The sequence below is a fragment of the Bubalus bubalis genome, chromosome 3 (genome assembly GCF_019923935.1).
Source record: "Bubalus bubalis isolate 160015118507 breed Murrah chromosome 3, NDDB_SH_1, whole genome shotgun sequence".
NCBI classification, from domain to species: Eukaryota; Metazoa; Chordata; class Mammalia; order Artiodactyla; family Bovidae; genus Bubalus; species Bubalus bubalis.
The window spans coordinates 154899866-154924446 of record NC_059159.1 but is presented as its reverse complement, the minus strand read 5'-3'; the positions used below and the strand labels follow the sequence as shown (position 1 = coordinate 154924446).

General features: G+C 37.6%; 1 long non-coding RNA gene across 3 annotated transcripts in view; it reads right to left on the bottom strand.

Moving 5' to 3' along the window:
- Nucleotides 1-24348, bottom strand: part of LOC112583962 — an 87470-nt gene extending 63122 nt beyond the window's left edge. The window contains exons 1-2 of one of the 3 annotated variants that reach the window (XR_006550113.2): nucleotides 23968-24348; nucleotides 22672-22763 (exon numbers count right to left, since the gene is read on the bottom strand). This is a non-coding gene — a long non-coding RNA (uncharacterized LOC112583962). Of the gene's footprint in view, nucleotides 1-22671; nucleotides 22818-23967 lie in introns of those variants that run through there. The other 2 variants (XR_006550112.2, XR_006550111.2) reach the window with 2 other exon arrangements.
- Nucleotides 24349-24581: the final 233 nt, after the last annotated feature.

Genomic DNA, 24581 nt, shown 5'->3' with positions numbered 1-24581 from the left:
GGTATTCTCTTACTTTTTCGACGATCCAACGGATGTTAAGAATTTGACGTCTGCTTCCTCTGCCTTTTCTAAATCCAGCTTGAAATCTGAAAGTTCACCATTCAGATACTTGCCTAGAGCCAGACATCCGGGAATGCAAAGTCAAGTGAGCCTTAGAAAGCATCACTACTAACAAAGCTAGTGGAGGTGATAGAATTCCAGCTATTCTAAAAGATGCTGTGAAAGTGCTGCACTCAATATGCCAGCAAATTTGGAATACTCAGCAATGGCCACAGGACTGGAAAAGGTCAGTTTTCATTCCTACCCCAAAGAAAGAAAATGCCAAAGAATGTTCAAACTACCATACAATTGCACTCATCTCACACACTAGCAAAGTAATGCTTAAAATTCTCCAAGCTAGGCTTCAATAGTACATCATAAATGTATTTTGCTAATATTATATATTAATAAAAAGCATATATTAACAACCAAAATGATGAGACTTATACAGCATCCACAGATTGAAAGAATATGGATTACTTTTACTTTCTTAATTATATTTACATATATTTTTCTAAATTTCTAGCATTGGCATGTGTAATTTTATAATAAGTCAGCACTTGGAGGATGTTACTTCTTTTCTATGCTTGTGCTTTTTTCAGGCACTAATATCATGTATAGTCCAGAGAATTGAGAAATTCGCTGAAGGCTTCTTTGTTTGGGATCATTGTAAAGACCACAAAAGGATATCTAGAGGATGAATTTTAAAAGCTTAAAAACTATATTACTTTCAACATTATTAACCCATGAAATAGATGCATAAAAGACATATGAAAGATTTTACTATCTGTCGGTAGCTCCTCCTCTCTAGAAATTAGTGGCAATACATCATATGAATGCTGCAAATTGAATAGTTTTTGTGCTTATCTCAACGTTTCTTTTCTAAGTTTCTTGTTCATCACAGCAGCAGCCAAAAGTGTTTTTGGACATTGCTAAAGCAAAATATTAAGGTGTCATATGATACTTAAATTACTTTCTAGAGAAGAACTCATTTTCCTGTAAATTGCTTTGGCATATTCTGTCTGCTTGCACTTCAAGTACTGGAAATGGTTGAGTGATACTGTAGCTCTCCTTTTCTATAACATGCATTCTATATTACTGAGAGTTATTTCTTAGAATCTGAACATATGTTGTATTATGATATTTTCTTTCTTTTTGACAACAGCAGCTCGATTGTTCATTTACTTCATGCTCAATATTGTGTGGGCTACCTAAGGACCATGTGACTATTAATAAAAGATAAAAATGTTTCTGTGGAATAGGGAGTTCATTGCTTTTTAGCTTTCTCTTTCATGGAAAACTTTTCAACAAAAAACTACTTTAATTCTCTATGTAGTATTTTTTTTACTTATTCATTTTTTGTGTTATGGTATTGATGGGGCCTTAAGGAAACATTTGAAATGGATTATGGCTAGCCTTATTGCTTTAAACTGTATTCTAAGAACAAAGGATACTCCTGAGTCTTTCAAATCTATTTTATAATTGAGTCTTTTTTTTTTTTTTTGGCAGCCAGGCTGCTGGAAGGTTTTCAGTTGCAGAACTGTGTATTAACATTTTATAATTTCTGTGTAAACAATATTATTTTTCAAGAGGATATATGTAACCAGGTATGATTTGAGTAATATAAATTTGTGCCAGGGGAACTTGATTTTGTTTGGCTGAAATTAAAAAAAAAAATTTGCCCCACCAAACTTATCTGGAGTTTGGTGCTGTATGACCTAGTTCCATGAAGAGGATATAGCTGCAGGAAGATGTGCAATTGTGTGGCTATGGAAGCATGACACAGGTGGATTCTTTTCTATAGTTTAACTTATAGATTGCATATCTGTGGATTCACCTGAATGATCAGTGGGTTGAAATTGATTATTATGTGAGAGAGGCTCTTACAGGAATGGATAGGGTGACTTGGGTCATATGTTATTGAAAAAAGCCAACTTCTAAGCCTCAAGATTTAAAGGTCTGTTATATCCTGCTGTGATACCAATGTGCATCAGGGGTTAATGCAATCTTCTAACATTCTAAAAGCCAGATTGATCTTTGTCTTTTAAATGTCTCCTGGGGCTTCCAGGCTATGAGGAGAGAGTTTAAGGGCAACAACAATATATTTTCATGAGGGAGAGTGAATGTGACTGATGACTAGCACACCATAGGCAGAAAAACAAAGGTGAAAACGAAAGTGACTCAGAGGTACACTCCATTTCATAAGTCTGTCTGCAGAGCAATAGTGACTCATTTTGTCAGTAACTCAGACTACCTCATATTTACTTTATTTAGAAGTCTTACTGTTAAGGACAATGTATACATAAATGAATCTACATATATTTTTAATTTTTAATAGAACTCATGGTTGAGAAAAGATTAGTGTACATATTAGTGTGTGGACAATTGAAGGAGACTCAAATTTAGCTCAGGCTAATTGACATTTCAAGCAAGTTATAGAAACTCTCTAGGTTTCTTACCTCTAAAATGTGCTGGAAATTTTAAGGAGAAATCAGACAAACCATTTTCAAATGGTTATGAGTGTGTGCATATGTTAAGGCAATGGCACCCCACTCCTGTACTGTTGCCTGGAAAATCCCATGGATGGAGGAGCCTGGTAGGCTGCAGTCCATGGGGTCGCTAAGAGTCGGACACGACTGAGTGACTTCACTTTCACTTTTCACTTTCATGCATTGGAGAAGGCAATGGCAACCCACTCCAGTGTTCTTGCCTAGAGAATCCCAGGGACGGAGGAACCTGGTGGGCTGCCGTCTATGGGGTCGCACAGAGTCGGACATGACTGAAGTGACTTAGCAGTATTAAGAAATTGCTTAATAAAGCAAGATGTAAGAAAACTCATTCTAAAATGAGATGCTGTTTAGAGATGTTAATATACCGAAATCAAATAATGTATATGGGGTTTCCTAGGTGTCTCAGAGTTAAAAAAACAGCCAGCAATGCAGGAGATGCAGGTTTCATCTCTGGGTTGGGAAGATCCTCTGGAGAAGGAAATGGCAACCCACTCCAGTATTCTTGCCTGGGAAATCCTGTGGACAGAGGAACCTGGTGGGCTACAGTCCATGCGATTGCAGAGATGAACATGACTTATCGACTAAGCATGCATGCACCATGCATGCATATAAGTGTGTGCTATGAATTGATAAACCCATATTAATAATTCACTTTCAAAGACAAATGTCATCATTTTATAATTTACACAGGCCTATATTTAGATAGAATTTTGTCCAGGGACCTCTCTGGTGGTCAAATGGCTAAGTCCACTTTGCACTTCAATGCAGGAGACTTGTGTTTGACCTCTAGTCAGGGAACTAGATCCCACATGTCACAACTAAGAGTTTGCATGCTGAAGCTGAAGATCCTGCATACCGCAACTAAAGATCCTACATGCCACAAGAAAAGTTGAAGATCCCACTTTGCTCTCATTATATAGCAATCAACCACATACAAGAGTATTACCACAGTTTGCTGCAAATATTTGTATCTCTGTGTACATCAGTCACTATCTAATTACTTCACAATTATCATTCATCTGAAATAATAACACTGTCTCTAAAAGTCAATTTTATTCATCCTATTTCCAAAGAAACATGTTCCAGGTTCCTAGCTCTTCTATTCCACTACCTCTTACCTTATTCCCACATCTTCATCTGTCTAACACTGTGTTTCTCTGCAACTCTTCACAGCAAACTTGACTCAAAGAATTGAATAGACACCTTTTCATTTCACACTTTCCTCAAACCACTCCAATGTGGCAACAGTCATTGAAATGGGAAAAGTAATAGAACTTAACTTGTAGGGGTGTCGTGAATAGAGTCAATATATTAAATTAATACACTTAGAGGAGATTTTGGTCCATAGTGATTTTGGTCCATAATTAAATATTAGCTACCATAATTGTCACTATCGTAATCAGTATCACTGCTTTACTTACCAGGACTATTGTGTAAGTAAAGATCTCCATGCTGGTCTGGACTCATTAATGATTGAAGGCCATCTTTTATTTATGTCTATAGTTCTAGTACTGAGCACATTCCCTGGAAGATAGTATAAGCTCAATACTATGATTCCAATAGTTCTTCAAATGTTCATTTTTTATATTAGCACGTGATGTTCATTCATTTGTTAAACATTATTTCCATAAAATGTAGTTATTTAAATGAAACCAAAATGTAGAATCTTATAAGATCATAAGGAATATTTTTGTGACTGAATCTATTCATAAAATGTAAAGAGATGCATTTGGGTAAGAAGTCTTTAGGAGCTATTTAGATGGTTTTCAAGGATGTTACAACTCTAGAAATCTGCTTAACCATAAATAGTATCCTATTGACACACTTATTGGAGACCTTCCACAGGTCAAAACTATACTAAGGACTGAGAAATAATGGTGAATAATGCTTAATCCTGACATAAACAGTTTACCTTTATTTATAGAAGAAGCAAATATAGGCAAACAATTACAACAAAGCATGGTGAATGCAGGGTACTTTGGATTCACACAGAAAAGGCATCAACTTATGATTATGGGATTTCCTGGTCAAAGTGGGAATTTGAGGAGAGAATTCTTGGCAGAATTAGCAGCATACAGAAGGATTTGGAGATGAGAGAGGATATTTTGAGAGGGAAACTACTTATGGATTTGCATATTTAAAATCTGAAGAGAGCAAGTAGGAAATGAGGACAGATGAAGCTGGGGAACAAAATGCTTCTATGACAAGGGTTATAAACTTCTCATGAGAACACTGGACGAGTTGGATCAAGGAGTAACACTAAGGTTGCTGTATTATAAAAATCACTCTGATAGAAACGGGTAGGTGGGGGATAAATGGAAGGAGGAGAGAATGGAAGTGAGGAATTAGGAGGCGGTGGCAGTGATCCAGATGACAGCTGATGGGTCAGACAGCTGATGCCTGAAATAAAGAAGCAATGGTGGAGGCAGAGGTCAAAGAATGGATGTGGGAAGTATTAAGAAGTGGCAGATATTGTGGCAGGTATTCATATGAATACTATTGGTTGAGAAACCCAGCAACTGTAGGACAGTAAAAATGTTCTGGCCATTTAAATAAGATTTACCAGCTGCCAGAACTGAGGGGAGAGGGAAGTCACTTTCCATTCTTAGTGACAAAGCAACAAATGGGAGCTGAATAGCAAACTGCATGTTTATGATTGTGACTGCTGAAGGTAATGTCTGCTTAAGGCGTTAATATTACAATTAGCAGAGCAGGGCGAGTGCAGATTGCACTTGGCATATGGTAGACATTAGCTCATTAAAATATGCAGTCTAGCAGATGTACATCTTTCAGTATGCTAGGGGAAATATTAATTTTAAGAATTAAAAATTCCTGAGACTTTGGAAGTTTTTAAGTTCTTGGTTCTCAAAGTTCTCTGATGGGTAAATTGGAAACATTTCATTGGTTGTTTGTTCAGACACTTCTGATTACAGCTGAAACGTGCACAAACTCTGTTACTAAGGCAATCCTGGAGAGAAGAGGATGAAGAGAGAAACGTCCTATAAAGCCCCTGTAATTATACTTTAAGTTTAGCTCTTAAAATGATGATGTACTACATACTGTCAGATCTAAAGGTAGAACACATTTTACATAAATGATTTGAAACAGTTTTAAAATATGAAACTATATCTAAAGCTATCATTTGATACTGTATTCAGAGAGGAATAACAACATCTTATCATTTCCACAGTCTGTGACTAAAAATCTTTTCTATCATAACTGTCCTTTTAGGAAAATAGAAATCAAAGAAATCAGGAAAGTTTCTTAAGTTTCTGCTCAAAACAAAGCCATAGAATTTCACACAGAAAACAAGGATCATTTTCAAGTCACCATTTTTTTTTTCTAAGTGAAACGATGAATATTTAAAGGAATGAGTCCAGATGAGATCTGAACACTTGTTGTTTAATTTCATATATATAACCTTCATCTCTATGGAATTGGGTGAATATTTTGTCATATTTATCTGCCATTCCTAAGAAGTATGTATGTGTGTGTGTGTGTGTATACATTCACAATAAATCTAGAAAGAATATCTTCTTCAATCAATAGATAGCAATTTTGAAGCATCCATCCCTGAAATCAAATAGCAGATGAAGCTGATTGTCAGAAACATCCACAGACCAAAAATATGCCCCTGATGGAACTACATACAACACTACCAGGTTTGAGAACTAAACACGCCTGAAAATAAGTCATTTGCATAACTCATGGAAAATATGCTAAGGTGGAGTTTCTAGCATTCTGGAAGAACACCAAAGTCTGGAACCTTTAATAAAAACTGTACTGATTGTCAATAGCACAAGAATTATCATTCAACTTGAGAAAATATATTCTAACCAGCTAGGCTGATGGACCTCTACTTTTATTTAGAAATGTGAACAGATGATCAAGAATCACCAAATATTTCAGGAAAACCAAAACAATAAACAGAACTAACCCCTAAGGTAAACAGAAGGCAATCTTTGAAATAAGTATAATTAATATCATCAAAGAAGAAATTAACAAGTAAGAAAGGAACAGATTGCTGGGAAAAAATAAGTAACTAGGTTTCTTTTTGACGTTAAAACCATATTTACTGAAAGACACTTCATCTTAATAGATAGAGTGACTAGTAGAATGGAAATGCTAAAAAATGGGTTAGTGGACTGGAACATTGAGTCAAAGTAGTCTTTCCAACCAGTTATAAAGTCACCAAGGAGAAAAAGTTAAGGTACAAGAGAATAGTTCTAGGATTTCTAATAGCCATGTAATAGCATAATAGGAGAACCAGTAAGAGAGAACAAAGTAAAAGTGACAATACAGGGTAGAAGAAGTGGATAATAAAATGAGCAAAATAATAACATTTCTCAGAACTTAAGATTTAAGTCTCTTTATGTAAGAGTCTTTTAAATGCAAATAGAATAATAATTTGTAACAATGTTTTAAAATTTTATAACTCAAAATGGATTAAAGATCTAAACATAAGACCAGAAACTATAAAACTCCTAGAGGAAAACATAGGCAAAACACTCTCCAACATAAACCACAGCAGGATACTCTATGACCCACCTCCGAGAACGTTGGAAATAAAAGCAAGAATAAACAAATGAGACATAATTAAAATTAAAAGCTTCTGCACAACAGAGGAAACTATAAGCAAGGTGAAAAGATAGCCTTCAGAATGGGAGAAAATAATAGCAAATGAAGCAATTGACAAAGAATTAATCTCAAAAATATACAAGCAACTCCTGCAGCTCAATTCCAGGAAAAAAAATGACCCAGTCAAAAAGTGGGCCAAAGAACTAAATAGAATTTCTCCAAAGAAGACATACAGATGGCTAACAAACACATGAAAAGATGTTCAACATCACTCATTATCAGAGAAATGTAAATCAAAACCACAATGAGGTACCATTTCATGCCAGTCAGAATGGCTGCGATCCAAAAGTCTACAAGCAATAAATGCTGGAGAGGGTGTGGAGAAAAGGGAACCCTCTAACAGTGTTGGTGGGAATGCAAACTAGTACAGCCACTATGGAGAACAGTGTGGAGATTCCTTAAAAAATTAGAAATAGAACTGCCATATGACCCAGCAAACCCACTGCTGGGGATACACACTGAGGAAACCAGAAGGGAAAGAGACACGTGTACCCCAATGTTCATCGCAGCACTGTTTATAATAGCCAGGACATGGAAGCAACCTAGATGTCCATCAGCAGAGGAATGGATAAGAAAGCTGTGGTACATATACACAATGGAGTATTACTCAGCCATTAAAAAGAACACATTTGAATCCGTTCTAATGAGGTGGATGGAACTGGAGCCTATTATACAGAATGAAGTAAGCCAGAAAGAAAAACACCAATACAGTATGCTGCTGCTACTGCTGCTAAGTCACTTCAGTCATGTCCAACTCTGTGCGACCCCAGAGAGAGCAGCCCACCAGGCTCCCCCATCCCTGGGATTCTCCAGACAAGAACACTGGAGTAGGTTGCCATTTCTTTCTCCAATGCATGAGAGTGAAAAGTGAAAGTGAAGTCGCTCAGTTGTGTCCTACCCTAAGTGACCCCGTGGACTGCAGCCTTCCAGGCTCTTCTGCTATGGGATTTTCCAGGCAAGAGTAGTGGAGTAGGTTGCCACTGCCTTCTCCGCAATACAGTATACTAACACATTTATACAGAATTTAGAAAGATGGTAATGATAACCCTGTATGCAAGAGAGCAAAATAGACATAGATGTATAGAACAGTCTTTTGGATTCTGTGGGAGAGGGCGAGGGCAGGATGATATGGGAGAATGGCATTGAAACATGTAAATTATCACATGTGAAACAAATCACCAGTCCAGGATCGATGCATGATACAGGGTGCTTGGGGCTGGTGCACTGGGATGACCCAGAGGGACAGGATGGGGAGGGAGGTGGGAGGAGGGTTCAGGATGGGGAACACATGTATACCCATGGCAGATTCATGTCAATGTATGGCAAAACCAATACAATATTGTAAAGTAAAATAAATAAATAAAATTTTAATTCTAGAAACTTTTTGGTGAAATAGAAAGCATTACTATGAACAAAGCTAGTGGAGGTGATGGAATTCCAGTTGAACTATTCCAAATCCTGAAAGATGATGCTGTGAAAGTGCTGCACTCAATATGCCAGCAAATTTGGAAAACTCAGCAGTGGCCACAGGACTGGAAAAGGTCAGTTTTCATTCCAATCCCAAAGAAAGGCAATGCCAAAGAATGCTCAAACTACCCCACACTTGCACTCATCTCACACACTAGTAAAGTAATGCTCAAAATTCTCCAAGCCAGGCTTCAGCAATATGTGAACCGTGAACTTCCTGTTGTTCAAGCTGGTTTTAGAAAAGGTAGAGGAACCAGAGATCAAATTGCCAACATCCGCTGGATCATCGAAAAAGCAAGAGAGTTCCAGAAAAACATCTATTTCTGCTTTATTGACTATGCCAAAGCCTTTGACTGTGTGCATCACAATAAACTGTGGAAAATTCTTCAAGAGATGGGAATACCAGACCACCTGACCTGCCTCTTGAGAAATTTGTATGCAGGTCGGGAAGCAACAGTTAGAAATGGACATGGAACAACAGACTGGTTCCAAATAGGAAAAGGAGTTCGTCAAGGCTGTATATTGTCACCCTGTTTATTTAACTTATATGCAGAGTACATCATGAGAAATGCTGGACTGGAAGAAACACAAACTGGAATCAAGATTGCCAGGAGAAATATCAATAACCTCAGATATGCAGATGATACCACCCTGATGGCAGAAAGTGAAGAGGAACTCAAAAGCCTCTTGATGAAAGTGAAAGAGGAGAGTGAAAAAGTTGGCTTAAAGCTCAACATTCAGAAAACGAAGATCATGGCATCTGGTCCCACCACTTCATGGGAAATAGATGGGGAAACAGTGGAAACAGTGTCAGACTTTATTTTTCTGGGCTCCAAAATCACTACAGATGGTGACTGCAGCCATGAAATTAAAAGACACTTACTCCTTGGAAGGAAAGTTATGACCAACCTAGATAGCATATTCAAAAGCAGAGACATTACTTTGCCAACAAAGGTTTGTCTAGTCAAGGCTATGGTTGTTCCTGTGGTCATGTATGGTTGTGAGAGTTGGACTGTGAAGAAGGCTGAGCGCCGAAGAATTGATGCTTGTGAACTGTGGTGTTGGAGAAGACTCTTTTTTTTTTTTTTTTAAAATTTTACATAATTGTATTAGTTTTGCCAAATATCAAAATGAATCTGCCACAGAGTCCCTTGGACTGCAAGGAGATCCAATCAGTCCATTCTGAAGGAGATCAGCCCCGGGATTTCTTTGGAAGGAATGATGTTAAAGCTGAAACTCCAGTACTTTGGCTACCTCATGCGAAGAGTTTACTCTCTGGAAAGGACTCTGATGCTGGGAGGGATTGGGGGCAGGAGGAGAAGAGGACAACAGAGGATGAGATGGCTGGATGGCATCACAAGGTCATTGGCAGGGTAGAATCACATTAGTTCCCAAGCCAAGTGTTATACATAAGAGTTGGAATGTAAAATCACCTAATTTTTTTTTTTTCTGAATAAGCACACCGTTAAGCTTTTTTCTGGTTAACTGTTTTATCAATTTCAAGGTCTCTGTATTAGAGTGGAACAAACACTGTAGCAGAGGAATGATATATTCTGATTCAAACAAACCAACTATAAAAATGTAATCATGAAAATTTTACTAAGGTCTGGGTGTATAAAGATATCAGTGAATTATTTTAAATTTTCTAGTTGTGACAAAAACATATTAGGTCTATAAGAAAATGTTCATCTTTTTTAGAAATTTGTTCTAATTTTGTGAAATTGAAACTATTAGTTGTTCAGTCATGCCTGACTCTTTGCAACCCCATAAACTGTAGCCTGTGTGGCTCCTCTGTCCATGGGATTCTTCAGGCAAGAATACTGGTGTGAGTTGCCATTCTCTTCTCCAGGAGATCTTCTCAACCCAGGGATTGAACCTGAGTCTTCTGAATTGCAGGCAGATTCTTTACTGTCTGAGTTACCATTTTAACAGTCATTTAAGAAACAAAGGGGACTTCCTGATCGTCCAGTGGTCAAGAATCCACCTGCCAATGCAGGGGACACAGGTTTGATCTTTGGTCTGAGAAGATTCCACATGCCATGGGGCAACTAAGCCCTGGGTTCCACAACTACTAAGCACACACTTTAAAGCCAGTGAGCTGGACTGAGCTCACATAACACAACTACTGAAGCCCCCAGGCCTAGAGCCTATGCTCCCTAACAAGAGAAGCCACTGCGATTAGAAGGCTGCACACCAGAACTAGAGTAGCCCTGCTTGCTGCAACTAGAGGAAGCTCACACACAGCAATGAAGCCACAGCATAGCCAAAAATAAATAAATAACTTGTTAAAGAAACAAAGTGACATTGATGCAAGTAAGACTATCAGTTTACAAATATGGAATATGAATAGTGGTTAAATGAAGACTAATTCCTATGTTCTGGATATATTTTTAAATATTCATAATTAATGATAACAAATTTATGATTTTAGGGCTCAGATTTTTTACTCATAGGATGGAGATTGTAGTAATTGTTATAGTGAGGATTGAAAGAGAAAATATTAGCATTTGAATAAGCATCCTCAAATTTTTATGTGAAAATATAGTTTTATTTTTTAATATTTTTTTTAAAATTATTATTTTAATTGGAGAATAATTACTTTACAATATTGTGATTTTTTTTTTTTGCCATACATCAACATGAATTGGCTATAGGTATACATGTATCACCCCATCCTGAACCCACCTCCCATCTCCCTCCCCATCCTATCCCTCTAGGTTGTCCCAGAGCACTGGTTTTAGGAAGCACCCTCAAGTTTTATTACATTGGTGGAAAAGTAATTGCAGTTTTCCATTGTTGAATTTTGCTATTTGACACTGGAATGCATTCTTAAATGTGGTTATGTTATACATCATTTTAATGTGCTTTTCTTGCTTTTATTTGCTAATTATTTATTACTTGCTATTTATTTTATATGTATATTAGACTGAGGAAATAATGTTAGACAAAAAGTAAATTCAAGCAATTTTCTTATTAGAGTTCAAAATCAGTCATAAAGCAGCAGAGACAACTCACAACATTAACAATGCATTTGGCCCAGGAACTGCGAATGAACATACAGTGCAGTGATTCAAGAAATTTTGCAAAGGAGATGAGAATCTTGAAGATGAAGAGCACAGTGGCTGGTCATTAGAAGTTGACAACCACCAGTTGAGAGCTCTTATCGAAGCTGCTGCTGCTGCTGCTGCTGCTGCTAAGTCGCTTCAGTCGTGTCTGACTCTGTGCGAACCCATAGACGGAAGCCCACCAGGCTCCCTCATCCCTGGGATTCTCCAGGCAAGAACACTGGAGTGGGTTGCCATTTCCTTCTCCAATGCATGAAAGTGAAAAGTGAAAGTAAAGTCGCTCAGTCGCGTCCGACTCTTCACGAGCCCATGGACTGCAGCCTACCAGGCTCCTCTGTCCATGGGATTTTCCAGGCAAGAGTACTGGAGTGGGGTGCCATTGCCTTCTCCGCTTGTCGAAGCTGGTCTCTTACAACTATAAGAAGTTGCTGAAGAACTCAACATTGACCATTCTATGATTGTTCAGCATTTGAAACAATATGGAAAAGGAGAGAACACTTTCAGGATAGAGTCAAAAGAGATGTGGTGTTAGGACAAGTCAGAGGGACTACAATCATGAATAGGATCAAGTGTGTGATTGCTAGCATGAAGATGGAGGATGCAATATGAAATGAGAAAAGCAGCTGATTTTAAACAGAGGAGAGATGCTTCTGGCTAAAAACCAGCAAGGAGACAGGGGCCACAGCCTTGTTACTACAAAGAACTGAATCTGCCAGTAACTGAATGTGCTTAGAAGCAGACTCTTCCCAGAGTCTCCTGGTAATAGCCCAGAGGCAATATGACTTGTTGGTTTCAGCCTTGAGAAAGTCAGAGCAGAGCCTATGTTGACTTCTGACCTACAGAACTGTAAAATAATAAATTTGTGTTGTTATATACCAGTAAGGTTGTGGTAATAAGATATGATAGCAATGGAAAATTAATACACTGTTCATTTTGAAAATATATATTTAGACTAGTTTTACTTTAGATTTTAGAGTGACTGGGTCTCTTTCTTTTGGCAGTATTTTCCTGGAATTATTGTGTGTGTATATTTGTGTGTGTTATTTCTCACCATCTAATACCTAAGAACTCAAGTCTAGGGAGAATTTTTCAAGAAGGCAATTTACTAAACTTCTAGTCTAAGTGTTAGAAAAAAGGGGTTAAAAGTAAAAAACAAGCAGAGTCACAGATACAAAGAACAAACTAGTGGTTGCCAGACAGGAGAGTTGGGGAGGTATAAAATAAAGATTAAGAGGTACAAACTACCAGTTATAAAATAAATAATTCAAAGGAATATAATATATAGCACAGGGAATATAGAATATTTTATAGTAATTTTGTATAATATGCAGTCAATAACAACAGAATAACTGTTTTACACCAGAAACTAACATACTATTTTTACTCAACTAACAAACATACTATTTTTACTCAGCTTCAGTTATGTCTGACTCTTTGTGACCCTATAGACTATAGCCCACCAGTCTCCTCAGTCCATGAGATCCTCCATGCAAGAATACTGGGAATGGGTTGCCATGCTTTCCTCTAGGCATCTTCCTGTTGCAGGGATCAAACCCACATCTCCTGCACTGCAAGTGAATTCTTTACCCACTGAGCCACCAACTGCATTTCAATTGAAAAAACAAACAAACAAACAAACCCTTGGTACCATATAAAATCTGCCTAACTCACTATGATCTAGGGTCCACATAAAGGTTTCGAGACTACAGTAATAAGTAAAATGTTAGAAACAGCATTTGTGCTAGTTTTATATAGAAAAAAACTCCAGTATTCTTACCTGGAGAATCTCATGGACAGAGGAGCCTGGTTGTCTATAGCCTATAGGGTCGTAAAGAGTTAAACATAACTGAAGCAACTGAGCATGCACGTAGTTGAGTTAAAATAGTACATTAGTTTCAGGTGTACAACAGTTATTCTGGAATCTTCCTGTTACATATTTCACTTTGGAATCTGAATTAGTAGTAGGTTGCTGGTTGAAGACTCAGAATTGAACTCCTGGTCATCTTTCTCTCCATGCTTTAAACACACACAGATTTTGATCTTATTGAAAAATTTAAAAATCTAATTTTTTTTACTCCCTCGTATCTTTTTATGGTAAAATATTTATTAACATGCAAAGAGAAGGAAAAAAAAATATTGTTCAGGAAATCACTCATTTGCCCTTGGTGTGCTGTTTCTTTATAAAGTAACTGAAAATGCCACAAACTACTTAGAAAACCATTCCTGAAATCTTAAGTACAAGGGATAAAAGGAGTGTGTGAGTGATGTGTATCTGTGTGACATGTGTCTGTGAGACAAACTTGTCAATTAGAATGTAATTTCTAAAATAACTCATTTTTACTGATAGTTTCTAATGAAGAAACTGTATAAAGGAGAATTAAAATTTTTGAAATTATAATAATGGGTTTAATTTAACTTCTAACTCGAAGGAAATTAAACATTTTGAAACATTATTTTTTATTACTGATAATTGCAACCAAGAAGCAAATATATTTTTAATTGTTTTATATGATGTTCATTATTCTAGGCATTTTGAAAGGAAAGAGAAGCACAATGAAGTGTAGGAAGAAAAAACTAAAGTTTATGAAATAGATTATTTTATTCAATTTTTAAATAATTGGCATTCAGTAAGTCTCATCTACTAACGAGGAACACGGTTTATAGTAAATCAGACCTTTCCCAAAGTTATATAATTTTTCAGCAGTAAAAAGTGGGACTCAGTTCTAAGACTGATGGTCATTTAAATTCATGCTTTATGCAGAATGAGACTCTGTGACTTTTATAAAACTAAAAATCAGTTCTTAATATAATATAGCTAAAAGTTGAAATAAAACCCCAAGAGTACAATGTTTAAAACAAGAAAAAGGAAGAATATAATTCAGTGCTATATACCTACTCATTATTTATCTACACATTCATTCATATAACAAATTTTAGTTGATTACCTATTACTGTGATCTCTCTTTAAACATTAGGATAAAATAGAGAATAAGAGACAAATTCTCTGTCACATTGAGATTATATTCTGGTGGGGGAATCAGACAATGAAGATAATAAAAGAAGTGCTTAATATAAACCTCTATATTGAACCTAAGGAGAAAAATCAAGCAAGCGTATCAATCAGAATAACAATAGTAGTAAAGTACCTGTAAAATCATAGTAGTTCACAACCCAAAGAATTATTTCTTACTCATTCTGCCAGTCTCTCATATGTAATCAGGAGAACTCTGCTCTTTACAGTTAGAATTCAGAATGACTTCATGGCCACCACCTCAAATATCAGTGTATAAAATGTTCACTTCAAACACTGGTGTAGAAAATGTTTAAGCAGAAAGAGTTCTCAGAAATGTCTTATAAAACCAATTAAATCTTCTGTCCTAGATGTAAATGTATTAATTTCATAATATATTGGCCAGAGGTCATATACCACCAAAACAAGTTTCTAGGGAGTGAAAGTGAAAGTCGCTCCATTGTGTCTGACTCTTTGCAACCCCATGGACTATATAGTCCATGGAATTCTCCAGGCCAGAATACTGGAGTGGGTAGCCTTTCCAACCCAGGGATCTTCCCAACCCAGGGATCAAACCCAGGTCTCCCACATTGCAGGCAGATTCTTTACCAGCTGAGCCACAAGGGAAGCCCAAGAATACTGGAGTGGGTAGCCTATCCCTTCTCCAGGGGATCTTCCCGACCCAGGAACTGAACTAGGGTGTCCAGGAAGTACAATGTTCCAAATAACAGAAATGGGAAGAATTGGAAACTTATTGTTGAATGTCGTGCCCCGAAAAGACGTGCTGAAACCCTAACCCCTGGTACTTGTGAATGTGACCTTGTATGGAAATGGAGCCTTAGCAGATATCAAGCTAAGATAAAACCCATAAGGATGGACCCTAATCCATTATGACTGGTGTCCTCATAAGAAGAGTATAACGTGGACACAGTGACACACAGAGAAACACTACATGAAGATTGTGGCAGACACTGGAGTGATACATCTATAAGACAAAGAATGATGAGGATTGCCAGCTATAAGCAGACGGAGAGAGACATTAGAACAGTTTCCCTCAGAGCTCTCAGAAAGAAACCAGGCTGAAGATACCTTCAGTTCACACTGCTAGTCTCTGAAAGTAAGAGACAACACATTTCTGTGTGGTAAGCCACCTATTTTGTAGGTGCTTTGTTATTAGCAGCCCTATAAAACTAAACAAGTACTAATGATTACCTAAAAAGATATAATGCAGGGGTGGCTAATATGTAACAAGACAAATTCTAAGAAGGTGCTATTTGAGCAGGAACATGAAACAGAAGGGCTTCCCTGGTGAATCAGATGGTAAAGAATCTACCTGCAATGCGGGAGAACTGGGTTCAATCCCAGGGTTGGAAAGATCCCCTGGAGGAGGGCATGGCAACCCACTCTAGTATTCTTGTCTGAAGCATCCCCATAGATAGAGGAGCCTGGCAGGCTACAGTCCAGGGGTAACAGAGAGGTAGACACGACTGATTAACTGAGCACATGAAACAGAAATGTGAAAAAATGAAGGTGTGAGCAATATTAAATCTGAGGAAATGTGTGCTCAATGTCAATTACTTTGACATTCATGTTACGTAAGTCTTGACATACAAAAACCAACTTGAATCCATAAACTACATACTAGGAAACAAGGCTTTTTCTAGGACTTAATAGACTTGTAAATTCCAGGAGGGCTTAGAAAAGACATTATATTTGGCTTGCTTTTCTATCTAGTACACTCCTTGAGTTACTGCTGGTAAATATTCAGTTCAATCCAGTTCAGTCAATCAGTCATGTCTGACTCTTTGCAACCCCATGGATTGCAGCTTGCCAGGCCTCCCTGCCCTTCACCATCTCCTGGAGCTTACTCAGACTCATGTCCATTGAGTGGGTCATGACATCCAATCATCCCATCCTCTGTTGTTCTCTTCCTCTCCCACCTTCAATCTTTCCCAGCATCAAGGTCTTTTTCAATGAGTCAGTTCTTTGCATCAGGTGGCCAAAATATTGGAGTTTCAGCTTCTGCATCAGTCCTTCCAATGAATAATCAGGACTGGTTTCCTTTAGGATGGACTGGTTGGATCTCCTTGCAGTCCAAGGGACTCTCAAGAGTCTTCTCCAACATCAGAGTTTAAAAGCATCAATACTTCAGTGCTCAGCTTTCTTTACAGTCCAATTCTTACATCCATCCATGTCCAGTTCTAACTATTGTTTCCTGACCTGCTTAAAGAATTCTTAAGAGGCAGTTCAGGTGGTCTGGTATTCCCAATTCTTGAAGAATTTTCCACAGTTTGTTGTGATCCACACAAAGGCTTTGGCATAGTCAATAAAGCAGAAATAGATGTATTTCTGGAACTCTCTTGTTTTCTCCATGAAAAAATGGATGTTGGCAGTTTGATCTCTGGTTCCTCTGCCTTTTCTAAATTCAGGTTGAACTTCTGGAAGTTCATGGTTCATGTACTGTTGAAGCCTGGCTTGGAGAATTTTAAGAATTACTAGCCTGGGAGATCGGAGAAGGCAATAGCAACCCACTCCAATGTTCTTGCCTGGAGAATCCCATGGACAGGGGAGCTTGGTGGGCTGCTTTCTATGGGGTTGCACAGAGTAGGAAACAACTGAAGTGATTTAGCAGCAGCAGCAGCAGCAGCCTGTGAGATGAGTACAATTCTGTGGTAGTATGAGCTTTCTTTGGCATTGCCTTTCTTTGGGATTGGAATGAAAACTGACCTTTTCCAGTCCTGTGGCCACTGCTGAGTTTTCCAAATTTGCTGGCATATTGAGTGTAGCCCTTTCACAGCACCATCTTTTAGGGTTTGAAATAGCTCAACTGGAATTCCGTCATCTCCACTAGCTTTGTTCGTAGTGATGCTTCCTAAGGCGCACTTGACTTCACATTCCAGGATGTCTGGCTCTAGGTGAGTGATCACACCATCCTGATTATCTGGGTCATGAAGATATTTTTTGTACAGTTCTTCTTGGACTGCAAGGAGGTCCAACCAGTCCATTCTAAAGAAGATCAGTCCTGGGTGTTCATTGGAAGGACTGATGCTAAAGCTGAAACTCCAATACTTTGGCCACCTCATGCGAAGAGTTGACTCATTGGAAAAGACTCTGATGCTGGGAGAGATTGGGGGCAGGAGGAGAAAGGGACAACAGAGTATGAGATGGCTGCATGGCATCACCGACCCAAAGGACATGAGTTTGAGTGAACTCTGGGAGTTGGTGATGGACAGGGAGGCCTGGCATGCTGCGATTCATGGAGTCGCAGAGAGTCAGATACAACTGAGCGACTGAACTGAACTGAACTCTGTGTATTCTTGCCACCTCTTCTTAATATCTTCTGCTTCTGTTAGGTCCACACCATTTCTGTCCTTTATTGTGCCCATCTTTGCATGAAATATTCCCTTGGTATCTCTAATTGTCTTGAAGAGATCGCCAGTCTTTCCCATTCTATTGTTTTCCTCTACTTCTTTGCATTGATCACTGAGGATGGTTTTCTTATCTCTCCTTGCTATTCTTTGGAACACTTCATTCAAATGGGTATATCTTTCCTTTTCCCCTTTGCCTTTCACTTATCTTCTTTTCATAGTTATTTGTAAGGCCTCCCCAGACAACCATTTTGCCTTTTTGCATTTCTTTTTCTTGGGGATGGTCTTCATCCCTGCCTCCTGTACAATGTCATGAGCCTCCATCCATAGTTCTTCAGGCACTTTGTCTATCAGATCTAATCCCTTAAATCTATTTCTCACTTCCACTGTATAATCATAAGGGATTTGATTTAGGTCATACCTGAGTGGTCTAGTGGTTTTTCCCCACTTGCTTCAATTTCAGTCTGAATTTGGCAATCAGGAGTTCCAGATCTGAACCACAAGTCAGCTCCTGGTCTTGTTTTTGCTGACTGTATAAAGCTTCTCCATCTTTGGCTGCAAAGAACACAATCAATCTGATTTCAGCATTGACCATCTGGTGATGTCCATGTGTAGAGTCTTCTCTTGTGTTGTTGGAAGAGGGTGTTTGCTATGACCAGTGCGTTCTCTTGGCAGAACTCTATTAGCTTTTGCCCTACTTCATTTTGTATTCCAAGGCCAAATTTGCCTGTTACTCCTGGTATTTCTTGACTTCCTACTTTTGCATTCCAGTCCCCTGTGATGAAAAGGACATCTTTTTTGGGTGTTAGTTCTAGAAGGTCTTGTAGGTCTTCATAGAACTGTTCAACTTCAGCTTCTTCAGTGTTACTGGTCGGGACATAGAATTGGATTACTGTGACATTGAATGGTTTGCCTTGGAAATTAACAGAGATCATTCTGTCATTTTTGAGATTGCATCCAAGTATTGATTTCAGACTCTTTTGTTGACTATAATGTCTACTCCATTTCTTCTAAGGGATTCTTGGCCACAGTAGTAGATATAACGGTCATCTGAGTTAAATTCACCCATTCCAGTCCATTTTAGTATTAGAGGTCAATTACTGAATATTTAAATCAAAGGACTCTATCAGTATGAAATAGAAGGAAACTGTAGTTTTGAAATTTCAGTCTAGGTATTTACCAAATGCTGTTTTCAACCAAGTAGTCTATATAACAAGAGAAATATCCTCATCTACTCTTTAACAGGAAAAGTTCAATTTTAGATATTGCTGTTGTTCAGGTGCTAAGTCATGTCCGACTCTTTTGACCCCATGGATTAGAGCACACCAGGGTCCCCTATCCTTCACTATCTCCTGGAATTAGCTAAAATTCATGTCCATTGAGTCGGTGATGCTATCTAACCATCTCATCTTCTGCTACCCCCTTCTCCTTTTGCTTTCAATTTTTCCCAGCATCAGGATCTTTTTAAATGAGTCAACTCTTTGCACTCTTTAAGAGTGCAGAATAAGTTTGATTTTAGATATATTTTGTTTTAATTATCTTTGAGCTAGAGGGTTAAAATAGCTTTAATTAAGATCTTAATTTGTACTTCACTAAAAAATACTCTGAAAAAGTCATTAAGACATAACTCCTGGGTTTAAGAAGAACAGATGAAAGGAAGATTAAGATACAAATCACATAATTTACCAGTGGAAAATACTGTATTTTCTCTTACGTTCTTTCAGGTCTAGGAGGAAAATCTCCTACATTAATTTTATGTCTCAAGCTGAGGTTAACTACCCTACTTGGTGAGCAATGGAGCAAGTTAAATCACCAGGTTATATGGTTATAATTTCCTGAGGGTCATTTTCCTCCAACACTGGTAAAAAAAATTTGGAAAATCTATGAACATGTATCTAATTTTAACAAAATTATGATATACAATGTTCTCAGGAAGGCTTGTGGTTTTCTCAAAAGTAGAAAAAAATAAATTATGGGCAGTAACTGGAAATTTTGCTTATTTGTTATCAGATATTTCATGTCACTTATTTTGATACAAATGCAGCAGAGTACCTTAGCAAACACATGATCACTAGCTAGCTCAGTTAGTGCTGGCCAGATAAGGAATATAATTCGGAATTATAATTATTCCTAGTCCCCATGGCAGCCAGCACAGTTCTTTTTTTCTTCTTGTTTTAATGAGTTTGTCTACTTATGAGCTAGTGTGTGTGTCTTTTTAATTCCATTTATATGCAAAAAAAAAAGTTTCCAGAAATTAGTTCAATAACCTGTTTCAATGTAAAAGCTAAGTTAAATGTGCAAGTACTCAAGTACTTTCTGCTTAAGAGTTTTCCATAAGAGAAACTTTTTCAGTGAGCTTGTATGATTTTTAGTGTCAATTCTTATTTTAATTTTTAAAGTTTTATATTTTTACTATTATACACTAAACTGAGATCTTCTAGAAAGAGTTCCCTAGAAATGTAAGCTATTTGTGGGGGCTGGACTTTTATTTCATTTTTTTTAAATTTTATTTTATTTTTAAACTTTACAATATTGTATTGGTTTTGCCAAATATCAAAATGAATCCGCCACAGGTATACATGTGTTCCCCATCCTGAACCCTCCTCCCTCCTCCCTCCCCATACCATCCCTCTGGGGCTGGACTTTTAAAAAAAATTTCCTTAAAAGTCATTTTCAGATATGCCGTATGGAATGAAATGTGGGGTATTGGTAAATCCCCAGACTGTGCCCTAACTAAAAAAGAAGCAGTTAAGGGTGGGGAGAAAGATCCTTCATTTTTCAAAAAAAAAAAAAAAAGCTCAAGATTACCATTTATTTGTTCTAAATCTTATATTTATACTTTCCAAAGAGCTTGATGATTGACAAAGATAGATAAACAGACTGTCACTCAGCACATGGGTTTTAGGAGGACATATTATCACTTTAGAAAAAATTAGATGTGGAATGTAAGCATTGATGGCCTCTATCCTTGGCAGACCCAATGATGAGAATGGTACTCAAATCATTCCCACCACACATTGAAAACATCTGCTCTTTCTTTTAAAGTACAGTTAATAGGGCAATTATATTGGGAACAGGTGAAATGGGTAACGATACAGAAAGCTTGTTCTAGATCAGTGTAAATGTTCTTGTCTAGGGTAAAATACAAATCAACGTCTTGAAAACAGGGTTGAATTGTTCTTATCTGTCAAGGACAAACAAAATGCATCAACTGAAGGTAAAAACCAGGGTAGAGTCAGTATAACACTGTTCCCAAAGTTGGCTTGTTTAGCAGATATTATTTGAGACTAAAAGCAGTAAATATTTTATCTATATATTATTATTGGACTTCCCTGGTGGCTCAGATGGTAAAGCGTCTGCCTACAATGCGGGGCACCCAGGTTTGATCCCTGGGTTGGGAAGATCCTCTGGAGAAGGAAATGGCAACCCACTCCAGTACTCTTGCCTGGAAAATGCCATGGATGGAGGAGCCTGGTAAGCTACAGTCCATGGGGTCGCAAAGTCAGACACCACTGAGTGACTTCACTTTACTTTTACTTTACGTATTAGAACTTCTATTCATACATATAAAACATTTATTGAGACCTATCGTATGCCAGACACTGTTCTACAAACTGAAAATGAAACTTGCACTGGAAGGAGAGATCTGTTCTTAGGCACTATTAATGGAATTCAATTAATTAGCAAGGGTTAAATTTATAGCATTTGTGGAGATATAAAGAGCACCATTATCAATAACTTTTATCCTTGGTTCAGATTGTTTTCCCCTCAAAATCATAGGCACTCTTTCATTTACTTCTTTCAGTTAGAGAAGACATAAACCTAATTTGTGCTATTTTGTAGACAAGCCATGTTTTGGTGTATACTTAAATATTTTTATTCCCTTGTGGTTCAAATATTGTTACAAAAAAAAAGTAAAAAATAGACAACACTGGATCAGAGATCCCTTCATCTTATCACATGACACTAGTAATTTGACCTCAAAAGCAGTTAATCCAACCACCAATATTGGTAACATAAAAATATTTTAATATACCACATCTCTGTAGCAGCATCTTGAGCTCCTTTCTTTAGGTAATTTTCCTGATATAGCTTACAAAGTAGTGTTTTAAATGCTGCTGTTTATATCCACATATTTGCATGTGTCTGAGTTCTCAAAATACATAATGATGCCAAAACAGAACAGATAAATTGTCTGCATGTTAAATCTGATATGGAGTGTCAGCTCCCTTTAATTCAGCACAATTTCCTAAAATTGAAAAGACTGTATACAGTGTTCTTGTTATATTAACTGAGACAGGTAAGTAATTTTCCCCTGTGGTAAGTAATGTAAATCATTACTTTGAAAATCAAACAGCACATATATAATATGAAGCCAAGGGAAAGTTTGCATGATTTTTAAAAGAGAAAATATGAGATAGGCCAGGCAGCTTGGGTTATGCCCTCAGATTCTCTGGAGAATAATTTCTGTTTTGCCATTAAAGTATTTCTTTGAAAAAATTTCAGAATTGTTTTAATTAAGAGTAGTAGACAGTTATCATAAGGAATTCCATAGGTGTTTGTATTTAACTCACCTCATTTTATCAGTTTCTTTGCTCTCCTTGAGCTGAAGTTGGTCCTCCTGCCTTTTTAGCGTTGTAGGTCATCGTGAGGACAGAATTTAAACCTGCAGGTGAAAATGATCTGCTAGTGCGTCAGTGAGTCAAGGCCAGGCCTACCTTCTTTTTCAAATCACTTGGCGTTTCAGAGGTTCTGTGGAGAGGCCTGGAAATGGCCTGACTGCACTGCGGGATGTGTAAGAGTTTATTTGACTCTGGCACTCAACTTTCACTACTGTGGTTGAAATTTTTCCAGCAAGCCAGATGGTATTGGATTATATAGATCATAAAGAATAATTGGTATGTAATCATTCACCTAATGCCTGTTCTACTCTTATTTTGCATGGGACACAAAGATTGGTGCTTCTATCATAATATAGAAATTAGACATATGAAGACAGAGGAAATGTCCTTTTCCTGCTCTGAATCAGAATGAGGGATTAAGCGGGAATAAAGGAATGTTCTTAAGAGTCTAATTATGTATTTCTAAAGAGTTTATAGTTATAACCAACCTAGATAGCATATTAAAAAGCAGAGACATTACTTTGCCAACAAAGGTCTGTCTAGTCAAGGCTATGGTTTTTCCTGTGGTCATGTATGGATGTGAGAGTTGGACTGTGAAGAAGGCTGAGTGCTGAAGAATTGATGCTTTTGAACTGTGGTGTTGGAGAAGACTCTTGAGAGTCCCTTGGACTTCAAGGAGATCCAACCAGTCCATTCTGAAGGAGATCAGCCCTGGGATTTCTTTGGAAGGAATGATGCTAAAGCTGAAACTCCAGTACTTTGGCCACCTCATGTGAAGAGTTGACTCATTGGAAAAGACTCTGATGCTGGGAGGGATTGGGGGCAGGAGGAGAAGGGGACGACAGAGGATGAGATGGCTGGATGGCATCACTGACTCGATGGACGTGAGTCTGAGTGAACTCCAGGAGTTGGTGATGGACAGGGAGGCCTGGCATGCTGTGATTCATGGGGTCGCAAAGAGTCGGACACGACTGAGCGAATGAACTGAACTGAACTGAAAGAGTTTATTTTCCCACTGTAGATGTGTTTCATTCAATCAGTCAATACTCTGGATTGGTAAAATTAGAAGATTAAGAAGGTGGTGAAGAGGCAAAAAACTCATTCATTTTGTCTTTATTTATTCCCTCTTAAAAGAAATTTAGCACTCTAATCTTCCTGAAAGCATCTCTCTATATCAACAAATATTTATTAAACATCTTTCAAGGAATGATTCTGTGGCTTATTATAACAAATCAGACATTTTCTTACCTTCAGAAGCTTGGAATCTAGTGAGGAAGACAGATATGTGCACAGTTAGGTTCAATAAATGGTAAGAGATTTGTCCAAGGTCCAGTGCAGCCTTGTGTTGGGGGGTTAATTCCATCTAGACCTGAAACCAAAAAAAGGCTTTATATAGTAGAGCAGCACCATCCATACAACTTTCTGCAATGATGATATTCTCACTGCATTGTCCAGTAAGGTAGCCACATGTGACAACTGAGCATTTTTAAAATGTGCTATTATGACAGAAAAACTGAGATTTTAAGTTCATTTAATCTTAGCTAATGCACATTTAACTTTAAGCAGCTACAAGTGGCTCATAGCTACTATATTTGGTAGGGCAGTGAGGGGAAGGTATTTTATGAGTTATTTTTGTCTTTATTCTCCTTTGTTATATTTTTATTCTGTAAGTATATGTTTGATGTGTGGGTCAAATGAAAAGGAATAAATAGTTCACTCCCATTTAAAAAAGCATGGCCTCTCTTTTGCTTGATGAAAGAGGTTTGATGACTAAGAACTACATTGAATCTCATTCTTTTAATTCACTTCACCTTTGGCTTTCCCAGGTGGTGCTAGTGGTAAAGAACCTGCCTACCAATACA